At 38.7% G+C, this 12,051-nt stretch overlaps 1 protein-coding gene and 1 long non-coding RNA gene across 5 annotated transcripts in view; one reads left to right on the top strand and one right to left on the bottom strand.

Moving 5' to 3' along the window:
• Nucleotides 1–12,051, bottom strand: part of MSRB3 (methionine sulfoxide reductase B3) — a 181,293-nt gene that overhangs the window by 39,159 nt on the left and 130,083 nt on the right. The window lies entirely within an intron of this gene.
• Nucleotides 10,655–12,051, top strand: part of LOC116418960 — a 39,203-nt gene continuing 37,806 nt past the window's right edge. Inside the window, exon 1 of the long non-coding RNA XR_004229178.1 lies at nucleotides 10,655–10,691. This is a non-coding gene — a long non-coding RNA (uncharacterized LOC116418960). The remainder of the gene's footprint in view (nucleotides 10,692–12,051) is intronic.

The following is a 12,051-nucleotide window of genomic DNA, read 5'->3' as shown; positions in this document are numbered from 1 at the left end:
AGTAGAAAAGGCATTGAAAAAAATTCAACATCCTTTCATGATAAAAGCTCTCAACAAACTGGGTATAGTAGGAATGTGCCTCAACACAATAAAGGCCATATATGACAAGTTTACAGCTAAAATCATACTCAAAAGTGAAAAGTTCTCTCTAAGACCTGAAACAAGACAAGGGTGCCTACTCTCACCACTTCTATTCAACATTGTACCAGAAGACCCAGTCACAGCAATTAGGCAAAAAGATGAAAAATAAAATACACCTGAATTGGAAAGGCAGAAGTTAAACTGTCCCTGTTTGCAGATGAAATAATCCTATATATAGAAAATCCACCAGGCATGGTGGCTCATGCCTGTAATCCCAGCACTTTGGGAGGCCAAGGCAGGTGGATCACCTGAGGTCAGGAGTTTGAGACAAGCCTGGTCAACACAGTGAAACCCCATCTCTACTAAAAATAAAAAATTAGGCATGGTGGCACACGCCTGTAATCCCAGCTACTCAGGAGGCTGAGGCAAGAGAATCACTTGAACCCAGGTGGTGGAGGTTGCAGTGAGCCAAGATTGCACCACTGTACTCCAGCCTGGGCAACAAGAGTGAGACTCCATCTCAAAAAAAAAAAAAAAAAAAACGGAAAGAAAACCGTAAAGATGCCACCAAAAACCTGTTAGAACTAATAAATTCAGTAAGTGGGTGGATACAAAAATCAACATACAAAACTCAGTCACATTTCTATACACTAATAATGAACCACTCAAAAAAAGAAAACAAGAAAACTATCCCACTTACAATAACATAAATAAAATAAAATACTTAGAAATAAATTTAACAAAGAGGTGAAAGATCTGTACCCTGAAAACTATAAAAAATTGATTTAAAAAATTGAAGAAACAAATAAACAGAAAGATATCCTATGTTCATGGATTAAAAGAATTAATATTGTTAAAATGTTCATACTACCCATAGCCATCTACAGACTTAATGTAAGCATCATCAAAATTCCAGTAATAATTTAATTATACATTTTAAAATACCTAAAAGAGTATAACTGGGTTGTTTATAACACAAAGGATAAATGCATGAGGTGATGGATACCCCATTTACACTGATGTGATTATTACACATTGTATGCCTATATCAAAATATCCCATATACCCCATAAATATATACATATATTATGTACTCACAAAAATTAAAATTTAAACATTTTCAGGTCCTACATATCTTTATTAATTTTCTACCTTAATTATCTGTCTAATACTGGCAATGAAGTGCTGAAGTCTTACCCTACTATTGTGTGGGAGTCTAAGTCTCTTTATAGGTCTCTAAAGACTTGCTTTATGAATCTGGGTCCTCCTGGGTTGGGTGCATATATATTTAGAATAGTTAGGTCTTCTTATTGAATTAAGCCCTTTGTCATTATGTAATGCCCTTCTTTGTCTTTTCTGATCTTTGTTGGCTTAAAGTTTGTTTTGTCCACAAATAGGATTACAACCCCTGCTTTTTCTGATTTCCATTTGCTTGGTAGATTTTTCACCATCCCTTTATTTTGAGCCTATGCATGTCATTGCATGTGATATGGGTCTCTTGAAGAAAGCATACCATTGGGTCTTGTTTCTTTATCTAGCTTGCCATTCTATGCCTTTTAAATGGGGCATTTAGCTGGTTTACATTCAAGGTTAGTGTTGACATGTATGGATTTGATCCTGTCATTGTGTTGTTAACTGCTTATTATGCCAACTTGTTTGTGTGGTTGCCCTGTAGTGTCACTAGTCTGTGTACTTAAATGTGTTTTTGCATCAGCTGGTAATGGTCTTTCCTCTCCATATTTAGTGCTCCTTTCAAGATCTCTTATAAGGCATGTCTGGAGGTAAAAAACTACCTCGGCATTTGCTTCTCTGAAAAAGATATTATTTCTCCTTCACTGAAGAAGCTTAGTTTGGCTGGATATAAAATTAAACATAAAACCCAAAACTATAAAAAACCTGGAAGACAACCTAGGCAATACCATTCTGGACACAGAAACTGTCAAAAATTTCATGATGAAGATGTCAAATTCAATCACAACAAAAGCAAAAACTGACAAAAGAGATCTAATTAAACTTAAAGAGCTTCTGCACAGCAAAAGAACCTATCAACAGAGTAAACATAACCTACAGAGTGGGAGAAAATATCTGCAAACTATGCATCTGACAAAGGCCCAATAACCAGCATCTGTAAGAAACTTAAACAAATTTACAAGAAAAAAAACAAACAACCACATTAAAAAGTGGGCAAAGGATATGAACAGACACTTTTCAAAAGAAGACATGCATGTGGTCAACAAGCATGAAAAAAAGGTCATTAGTGCCGATCATTAGAGAAATGCCAACCAAAACCACAATGAGATACCACCCCACATGAGTCAGAAAGGCCATTACTTAAAAGTTAAAATATAACAGGTGCTGGCAAGGTTGCAGAAAAAAAGGAATGCTTATACACTGTTGGTGACAGTGTAAAAGAGTTCAACCATTGTGGAAAACAGTGTGGCAATGCCTTAAAGAGCTAAAAATGGAACTACCATTACACCCAGCAGTTTCACTACTGAGTATATACCCAAAGGAATATAAATCATGCTGCCATAAAGACACATGCATGCTAATGTTCACTGCAGCACTATTCACAATAGCAAGGACATTGAATCAACCTAAATGCCCATCAATGGCAGACTGGATAAAGAAAATGTGGCACATATATACCATGAAATACTATGAAGTCATAAAAAACCAAGATCATGTCATATGCAGAAACATGGATGGAGCTGGACCCCATTATCCTTAGCACACAAGAACAGAAAACCAAATACTGCACGTTCTCACTTATAAGTGGGAGCTAAATTATGAGAACACAAGGACACAAAGAAAGAAACAACAGACACTGGGACCTACTTGAGGGAGCAGGGCGGGAGGAGGGAAAGGATCAGGAAAAAATCACTATTGGGCACTAGGCTTAGTACCTGGGTGACAAAATACTCTGTAAAACAAGCCTCTGCAATATGAGTTTACCTATATAACAAACCTTCCCATGCACCCCCAAACCTAAAAGATTTTTTAAAAAATTAAAAATTTAAAACAATAATAAAGAGTTTTTAAAATTCCAGTGACATATTAAACAGAAATAGAAAAAAAAATCTTAAAATTTGCACGAAACCACAAATGACTCCCATATAGCCAGACCAATCATAAGGAAAAAAAAAAAAAATGCTGAAGGCATCACATTACCAGATTTTAAAAATCTGCTACAAAGCTATAGTAAACCAAACAGCATGGTACTGGCATAAAAACAGACACATAGACCAATGGAATAAAATAGAGAGTCCATAAATAAAGCTACAAGTTTATGCTCAATTTATTTTTGAAAAAGATGCCAAGAACACACAATGAGGAAAGGATATTCTCTTCAATGGTGCTGAGAAAACTAGATATTCACATTCAGAAAAATAAAATTAGAGCCTCATCTCACATCACACAAAACTCAAGGTTATCAGCAAAGCCTGAGTCCTCTCTTCTCACTCTCCTCCCCAGACAACATGAGCTTCACCACTTGTTCCACCTTGCGCACCAACTAGCCATCCCTGGGCTCCATCCAGGTGCCCAGCTATGACGCCCAGCCGGTCAGCAGCACAACCAATGTCTATGCAGCTACTGTGGGCTCTGATTCCCAGATCTCTGTGTCCCGCTCCACCAGTTTCCCAGGCTGCTTGGGGTCCAGGGGCCTGGCCACAGGGATGATCAGGGGTCTGGCAGGAATGGGAGGCATCCAGAATGAGAAGGAGACCATACAAAGCCTGAAGACCACCTGGCCTCCTACCTGGACAGAGTGAGGAGCCCAGAGACTAAAAGCTGGAAGGTGGAGAGTAAAATCTGGGAGCACCCGGAAAAGACAGGACCCCAGGTCAGAGACTGGGTCCATTACTTCAAGACCATCAAGGACCTGAGGGCTCAGATCTTCGCAAATACTGTGGACAGTGTCCACATCATTCTGCAGATCGACAATGCCCATCTTGCTGCTGATGACTTTAGAGTCAAGTATGACACAGAGCTGGCCATGTTCCAGTCTGTGGAGAGCGACATCTATGGGTTCTGCAAGGTCATTGATGACACCAATGTCACTCGGCTGCAGCTGAAGACAGAGATGGAGACTCTCAAGGAGGAGCTGCTCTTAATGAAGAAGAACCATGAAGAGGAAGTGAAAGGCCTACAAGCCCAGATTATCAGCTCTGGGTTGATTGTGGAGGTAGATGTCCCCAAATCTCAGGACCTTGTGCAAGATCATGGCAGACATCTTGGCCCAATATGACGAGCTGGCTGGAAGAACCGAGAAGGGCTGGACAAATACTGGTCTCAGCAGATTAAGGAGAGCACCACAGTGGTCACCATGCAGTTGGCCAAGGTTGGAGCTGTTGAGATGACGCTCTCAACAGATGAGCTGTAACATACAGTCCAGTCCTTGGAGATTGACCTGGACTCCATGAGAAATCTGAAGGCCAGCTTGGAGAACAGCCTGAGGGAGGTGGAGGCCCAGTACGCCCTGCAGATGGAGCAACTCAACAGGATCCTGCTGCACCTGGAGTAGGAGCTGACACAGACCCGGGCAGAGGGACAGTGCCAGGCCCAGGAGTAGGAGGCCCTGCTAAACATCGAGGTCAAGCTGGAGGCTGAGATTACCACCTACCACCGCCTGCTGGAAGACATCGAGGACTTCAATCTTCGTGATGCCTCGGACAGCAGTAACTCCATGCAAACCATCCAAAAGAGCACCACCCGCCAGAGAGTGGATGGCACAGTGGTGTCTGAGACCAATGACACCAAAGTTCTGAGACATTCAGCCAGCAGAAGCAGGGTACTCTTTGGGGAGCAGGAGGCCAATAAAAAGTTCAGAGGTTAAAAAAAATCAACTCAAAATGGATTAAAGATGTAAAAATAAGATCTGAAACTGCAAAACTAGTAGAACAAAACAGGGAAAAGCTCCATGACATTGGTCTGGGCAATAATATTTTTGGATATAACTCCAAAAACACAAGCAACAAAGGCAAAAATAGACAAATAGCATTATATCAACTAAAAAGTTTCTGCACAGCAAAGGAAACAACAGAGTAAAGAGACAACCTACAGGATAGAAGAAAATCTTTGCAAACCTCACATCTGATAAGAGTGTAATATATCAAATATAACATAAGGAACTCCAACAAGTCAATAATAAGAAAACAAATAACCTGGGCAAAGGACTTGATAGATAACTTCCTGAAACCCTGTCTCTACGAAAAATACAAAAATTAGCTGGGTGTGGTGACTTGTGCCTGTAATGGAGGCTAAGGGAGGAGAATCACTTGAACCTGGGAGGTGAAGGTTGCAGTGAGCCAGGATCATGCCATTGCACTCCAGCCTGGGCAACAAGAACAAAACTCCATCCCAGATCCAGTGAAGATATGCAGAAAAGGGAACCCTTGTACATGTTAGTGAGAATGTAAATTAGTACAGCCATTATGATAAAAAATTAAAAACAGATCTACCCTATGATCCAGCAACCCACTACTGAGTATATATCCAAAGGAAATGAAATCAGTTTGTTGAGATATCTGCATTCCCATGTTTACTGCAGCATTATTCACAGAAACTAAGATGTGGGAATCAACCTAAATGTCCATCAGTAGATGCACGGATAGAGAATGTGGTATATAATCACACAAGGAAATGCTATTCATCCTTTATAAAGAAGAAAATCCTGTCATTTGAACAACTTGGAAGAACCTGAAGGATGTTATGTTAATTAAAACAAGCCAGGCACAGAAAGACAAATACCACATGATCTAACTTATATATGGAATCTAATAAAGTTGAACTTACAAAAACAGAGTAGAATGGTGGTTACCAAGGGTAAGGGAAAGGAGTTTGGGGAGATGTTGGTCAAAGACATAAAATTTTGGTTAGGAGAAATAAGTTCAAGAGACCTATTGTACATCATGGTAACTACAGTAAATAACAACCTATTGTATGTTTGAGAATTGCTAAGAGAGTAGATTTTAAGTATTTTCACCAAAAATAAGTATGTGAGGTAATGCATATGTTAAAAATAGCTTGATTTAGCCATTCCACAACATATATCTATATCAAAACACCATGTTGTACACCATAATTATATACGATTTTTACTTGTCAGTTAAAAAAGGAAATTCACAAAAGAAAATAATCTATTTTAACCTATTATTGTCTTATTAGCACAGTAAAGGTTAGAGATAGAGTCCTCAAGGACTATTCCTCATTTTCCTGCCTGCTAATGTCATTAATTCCCTTAATGAGGGGCAAACACCAATTAGACTAAATATTATAGGACAAATATCTGAGGCAGAGGTAAAATACTGATTACAATTCATAATAAAAATGAATAAACCTTGATCTTATAGTTGAACAAATGTGTCTTGATTTGGAAAGTAGTAAAGAGGGTCTTCTAGAATCAGAAAGTAAACTAGAATCTATTAAAAAGGATACAGTACTTTTCATTTTATTAAAGAAAGAGGTGCATTGTGTCTGTAGTGCTTGTGTTGTCTGAGCAGGGGATAAAATGGATCATATATGTGACTTTACCAATATAAACCAAGATGTACTGAAACCCAAGCAGGGCCAAAATAGAAAGAGAATCCAAGGCTACACACTATAGAGTTGGCAATGGAAGGGGGCAACTGTAGGCCTTCAGGTTTCCCCACCAGTACATGTTCCTATCACAAGTGTCACAAAGGATAATATGGTTACATGCCAAGTAACAACAATCAGGTCAACTATGGACTGCATATATGATGGTGGTACTGTAATATTATAATGGAGCCGAAAAATTCCTATCACCTAGTGACATCTTAGCCATTGTAACATCTTAATGCAATGCATTACCTTTTCAATGTTTAGATATGTTCAGATACATAAATACTTACCAGTTACAACTGCCTACAGTGTTCAGTACAGTAACATGTGCAGGTTTGTAGCCTAAAAGCAACAGGCTATACCACAGAGCCTAAGTGTGTAGTAGGTTATCCCACCTAGGTTTGTATACACTCTCCAATGTTCACACAATGACAAAATCACCTAATGACAGACTTCTTCAAATGTATTCCCATCATTAAGCAACACATCTATACATTGTTACATGGGGTCACAAAGAGTCCTGCAATACCTAAGGGACAGGTGTTTTTCAAATTCCAGGACTGTTTAGAACGAGGAGATAGAATCACAATTAGGGTAAGTCTTCCTGTGTTCTGAGTGGTGGAGAAGAGATGTATGTACACAGGCAAGAATGATATGGAGCTAGCAATTAATGGGGAGCATTTCCCCAGGTGTTGATTTAGAAACGGGAAAAAACAAAGGCAAAGTTGTACCAAAGGACTGGCTTCCTTTAAGATGTATCCAAGTTGACTAAGACAACAAGCAAACCATTTGTAAGATGCCTCTGGGCTGCTTCATGCCTTATCCTCTGTAACTGTTGACCCACTTTGTATATATAGTGAACTTTGTCCATCTTTCCCAAGCACACACACAACTAGTGTCAGATTTTGACTTGGCATTGCTCTCTGGACTTTGAACTGGTGGCCAGGGACACAATCCTTAGGTGTTAGTCTTAGAGTTTGCAAACCACAACTTGGCACTGTAAGCCTGCCAGGGGCAGAAGTGAGGGTTAAATCCATCAGTCTTTTAATATCATGCAGGGTAGCTGATCTAGGATGGGGTTGGTAAACTCTTCCAGGGACTATTCAGTCTACCTTTCTTGTGGTCTAATTTTTGGACCAGAAAACAGAAGGGAATCACACCCTTGACACAACAGTAGAAGCATATTGAGTATACAACCTTATATTTTACCAGTTCAACAAATGCTTATTCCAGTTTTCCTAAATTCTCTTGTAAGACCAGCAGAAATTTCAATCTTGTGCCTCAGGACCCACACAGTCTGAAATAGTGTTGATCAGGACCCTGACCCAGGTGCTATCTATGGGATATGTGAATCTGTCCTTCCTGTAGGTTGCTAGCTACAAACTTCAAAAGTCCATGGCCTCCTATCAAACATCTCTCAAAACTCCAGACAGCCATCTGAGGCTGCTGTCAGAACAGGCTGGAGAGACTGTAGATCACTTTTCTCATAGCTCATGGAAAGAAATTCCTCTCTTGAGAAACCAGGAAATTCAGTAAAATTGCAATGACCTCACTTGGAAGCAGAGGGGTTTCGTCAAATTATAAAGCATCCTAAAGAGTATGAGCTTACCACTTTTGCTTGGAAGATACGGTGGTCTTCTTGAATTTCCTCCTATCTCACAGCTACTCCCTCCCTGTATTCTTTGCTGGTTCCTCCTCTTTCCCCAACTTCTAAATATTGCAGTGCCCGTAGGCTGACTCTGATCCTGCTCTCTAACGAAAGCCATTCCCCAGTGGTTATCTTAGTCACTCTCAGGGCTTTATATATCACCTGTACATCTTACCACTCTCAAATTTTTCTCTCTAGTTTTCTCTTCTAAACTCCAACACTTACATAGCATTTCCATGGGGGATGACTCATAGGTATCTCTAAATTAACGTGTTCAAAACTGAATTACTGATTTCCCTCACCACTCCCCCAGGCCCCACCTGAACTTATTCTACCTGAAATCTTCCTCATTTTAATTGCTGCAACTTCATCTTTCTGGTTGCTGAGGCCAGAAACCTTGAGGTTTTCCTCAACTCCTTTCTCACACAACTCATTTCCTATTGGGAAATACTATTGGCTTCATGTTTAAATTACAGTCACGTGTTGCTTAGTGATGGGGATGTGTTCTGAGAAATGTGCTGTTAGACTATTTTGCTGTCATATAAACGTCACACAGTAAATTTACATAAACATAGATGGTATACCTGCTACACACCTCGACTACATGCTATCATCCATTGCTCCTAGGCTACAAACCTGCACGGCATGTTGCTATACTGAATATGGTAGGTGATTGTAGCACAATCCTAAGTATTTGTGTATCTAAACATAGAAAAAGTAAAGCAAAAATATGGTATTATAATCTTATGGGACCACCATTGTTATATGTGGTCCAGTCATTGACTGAAACGTGATTATGAGATGCATGACTGTGTATCTGGAAATCTACCATACCTCATTCCTATAGCTGCTACCATCTGATGTGAGCCACCATTTTCCCCAGGCCGTATTACTGTAACAGCCTTCTAATTATTCTCTCTGCTTTCATCTGTGGCTCTATACAGCCTATTCTGTATATAACAGCCAAAATGAGCTTTTAAAGATAGAAGTCATACCATGTCACTCCTCTATTCAAAACCATCTGGTGGTTTCCTGTTTTACTCAGAGTAAAATCCAATGTGTTCACAGTGGCCTAAAATGCCCTACAGGACCTAACCTTCATTTCCTTTCTGACCTCCTGCTACCCTTCTCCACCTCACTCAACTACAGCAATACTGGCCTGCTTCTCTGTTCTTCTTAAAAACCAGGTATACATTTATCATAAGGCCTTTGTACCATTTTCCCCTAGGATATCTGCATTGTCAGCTTCCCTTTCTTCTGCATATGTTTACTTAGATGTCTTCTTCTCCCTGAGACCTACTCTGACCTATTGAAACTGTGACTGTACCCTTGTCTTCCCTAGCATTTCCAATCCCCCTTACTCTGCTGGGTTATTTTTTTTAATAGCAGTTAACTCCTAATATATTATAAAATGTAGACATTTATTTTAGTACACATTTCTTTAATTGTCTGTCTGCCTCCTGCACCCAACTAGAATTTAAGATCCACAAGGGCAGAGGTTTTTGTCTGTTTTGTTTACTAATGTACATTAAGCATGAATAACAGTGATTGTCACATAGTAAAGCACTGAAAAAATATTTAGGATTACTAAATGAGGGATGAAATTAATCTACGAAGAAAGACTAGAGTTCATGGAGCAAAAGAAGAGAATAAGCTAAAACAGGAACAAGAACATCTCAGAGCCAAAGAACAGCACTAAAAAGTTATCCCAAGTTATACCCTCCTTTACTGAGGGCTGTCAGGAAACAACTAATCAGGCATTCGCTTTTATCATAGAAGGTCAGGTAACCAAGCAAAGAAGGATGCTGACCTCAAGAGTATTTGTGATAAAGCACCTACTATCTGCTAGATATTCATGGAGTTAGCATAAAGATGATGGAAGTAAATATCTTAGCCTTTCCACATAAGAGATATATGCCATTAAACACTGATAGCTTAAGCCTGCCTTTTATCTCAGTCAGGAGATGGTTTCATCTTAATACCTTATGTACATTCTGACCTTTTAGCAATTTGAAGAGACACTGTTGACACAGGGCAAGCACTAATTACCAAGAGGTGAGTGTAGGATCTCTTAAGAACAACTGATATGGTTTGGCTCTGTGTCTGCATCCAAATTTCATCCTGAATTATAATCACCATAATCCCCATGTGTCAAGGGAGGGATGAGATGGAGGTAACTGAATCATGGGGGCAGTTTCCCCCATGCTGTTCTCATGATAGCAAGTGAGTTCTCAGAGATCTGATGGTTTTATAAGGGACTCCTCCCCCCTCACTCAGCACTTCTCCTTCCTGCCACCTTGTGAAGAAAGTGCCTTGCTTCCCCTTTACCTTCCTCTATGATTGAAGGTTCCTGAAGCCTCCTCAGCCATGATAAACTGTGAGTCAAACCTCTTTCCTTTATAAATTACTCAGTTTTGGATAGTTCTTTATAGCAGTATGAGAATGGACTAATAGAACAACTTACCATAGAGATTGCCAAACCATATACCTCTCAAAGAGTGGGAAAGAAAATTACTACGTTGGTGCAAAAGTAATCGCATTTTTGCCATTCTTTCAATGGCAAAAACCACAACTACTTTTGCACCAACCTAATAGTATTATCCAGGGGGTACAATGATCCATGTAATTACACAGAGCTAGCTGTATTTTTAATATGTTGTTTAATAAGAAAGTTGTTTAATAATGAGATTGAAAACATCATTTTCAATCTTAACAATTGAGCCCAAGTTAATTATGATGGTCTTGAGTTCCTTTGAATACAGCACACAATTTGAAAGTCTGCAACAGGTATGTGGCATGACACTTCCTGAAGGGGACAGGTGAAGGAGAAATAAAGTGACTACTTATTCTTCTACTAGGGCCATAAGATGGGAATATAGGTAACACTGCAAGTACTAGTGTGGTTGTTTTTGCACACTTTCAGTGAAAGCAACCTTAATAATTTTTAGTAGCTTCAGTGTCTAATAAGATGGCTCTTGTTTAAAGGAAATCTGCCAAGTTATTAAATAGGAAAATCTTGAACTGGCTTAACCATGTAAAGAAATAACTGTGAAATTAAAAATAAAGTTAAAATAAAAAGGGCTTGAAATTGAGTGCAAACATGACTATAGTCATAGGAAATGTGGTCTCATGAACACAGCCCTGGATTCTTCAACAGGTTCTCCCACATGAGACTTTGAGTAAGCCATGTGCTGCCTTTCTAAGTTATTATTTGTAAAATGAGAGTGTTGGACTACATGATCTTTTATGCTTCCTTTTCAAACACAAGCATTCTGTTCCTGTAAAAACAAATAATGAAAAATCACATCCTATGTTTTTATATACATATAAATCTATATATTAAATAAATTTATATGTAAAACATAAGTATATAATATAAATTTATAGTCATATTATGTATATTATATTTTAGTACATATTAAATATAAATATACTGTATATATATTATAAATCTAGCTTACTTCTGCATTAATAGACTGAGTAGCAATACAACAGTGACTCTATCTTACTTCTATTTCATCAATGACCAATTTTTTTTGCCTTCTATGAGGCATGAATGATTGAATGCCTGAAAACTACAAACAGCTTATAAAAGAATTTCATGAGGATTTAACCATTCGCTAATCTAATGATCATAAAGATATGGTGATTATTGCAAGTTTTTCAAAGGTAAAAGAGTACAAATTTTACATTCATTTCTACATGTGAGGTTTTAGAAAGGAGATCTGAGTATAATG

This window comes from Piliocolobus tephrosceles, chromosome 10 (genome assembly GCF_002776525.5).
Source record: "Piliocolobus tephrosceles isolate RC106 chromosome 10, ASM277652v3, whole genome shotgun sequence".
Lineage (NCBI taxonomy): Eukaryota > Metazoa > Chordata > Mammalia > Primates > Cercopithecidae > Piliocolobus > Piliocolobus tephrosceles.
The sequence above is the reverse complement of the archived record's forward strand: the minus strand, read 5'-3'. Positions and strand labels throughout refer to the sequence as shown.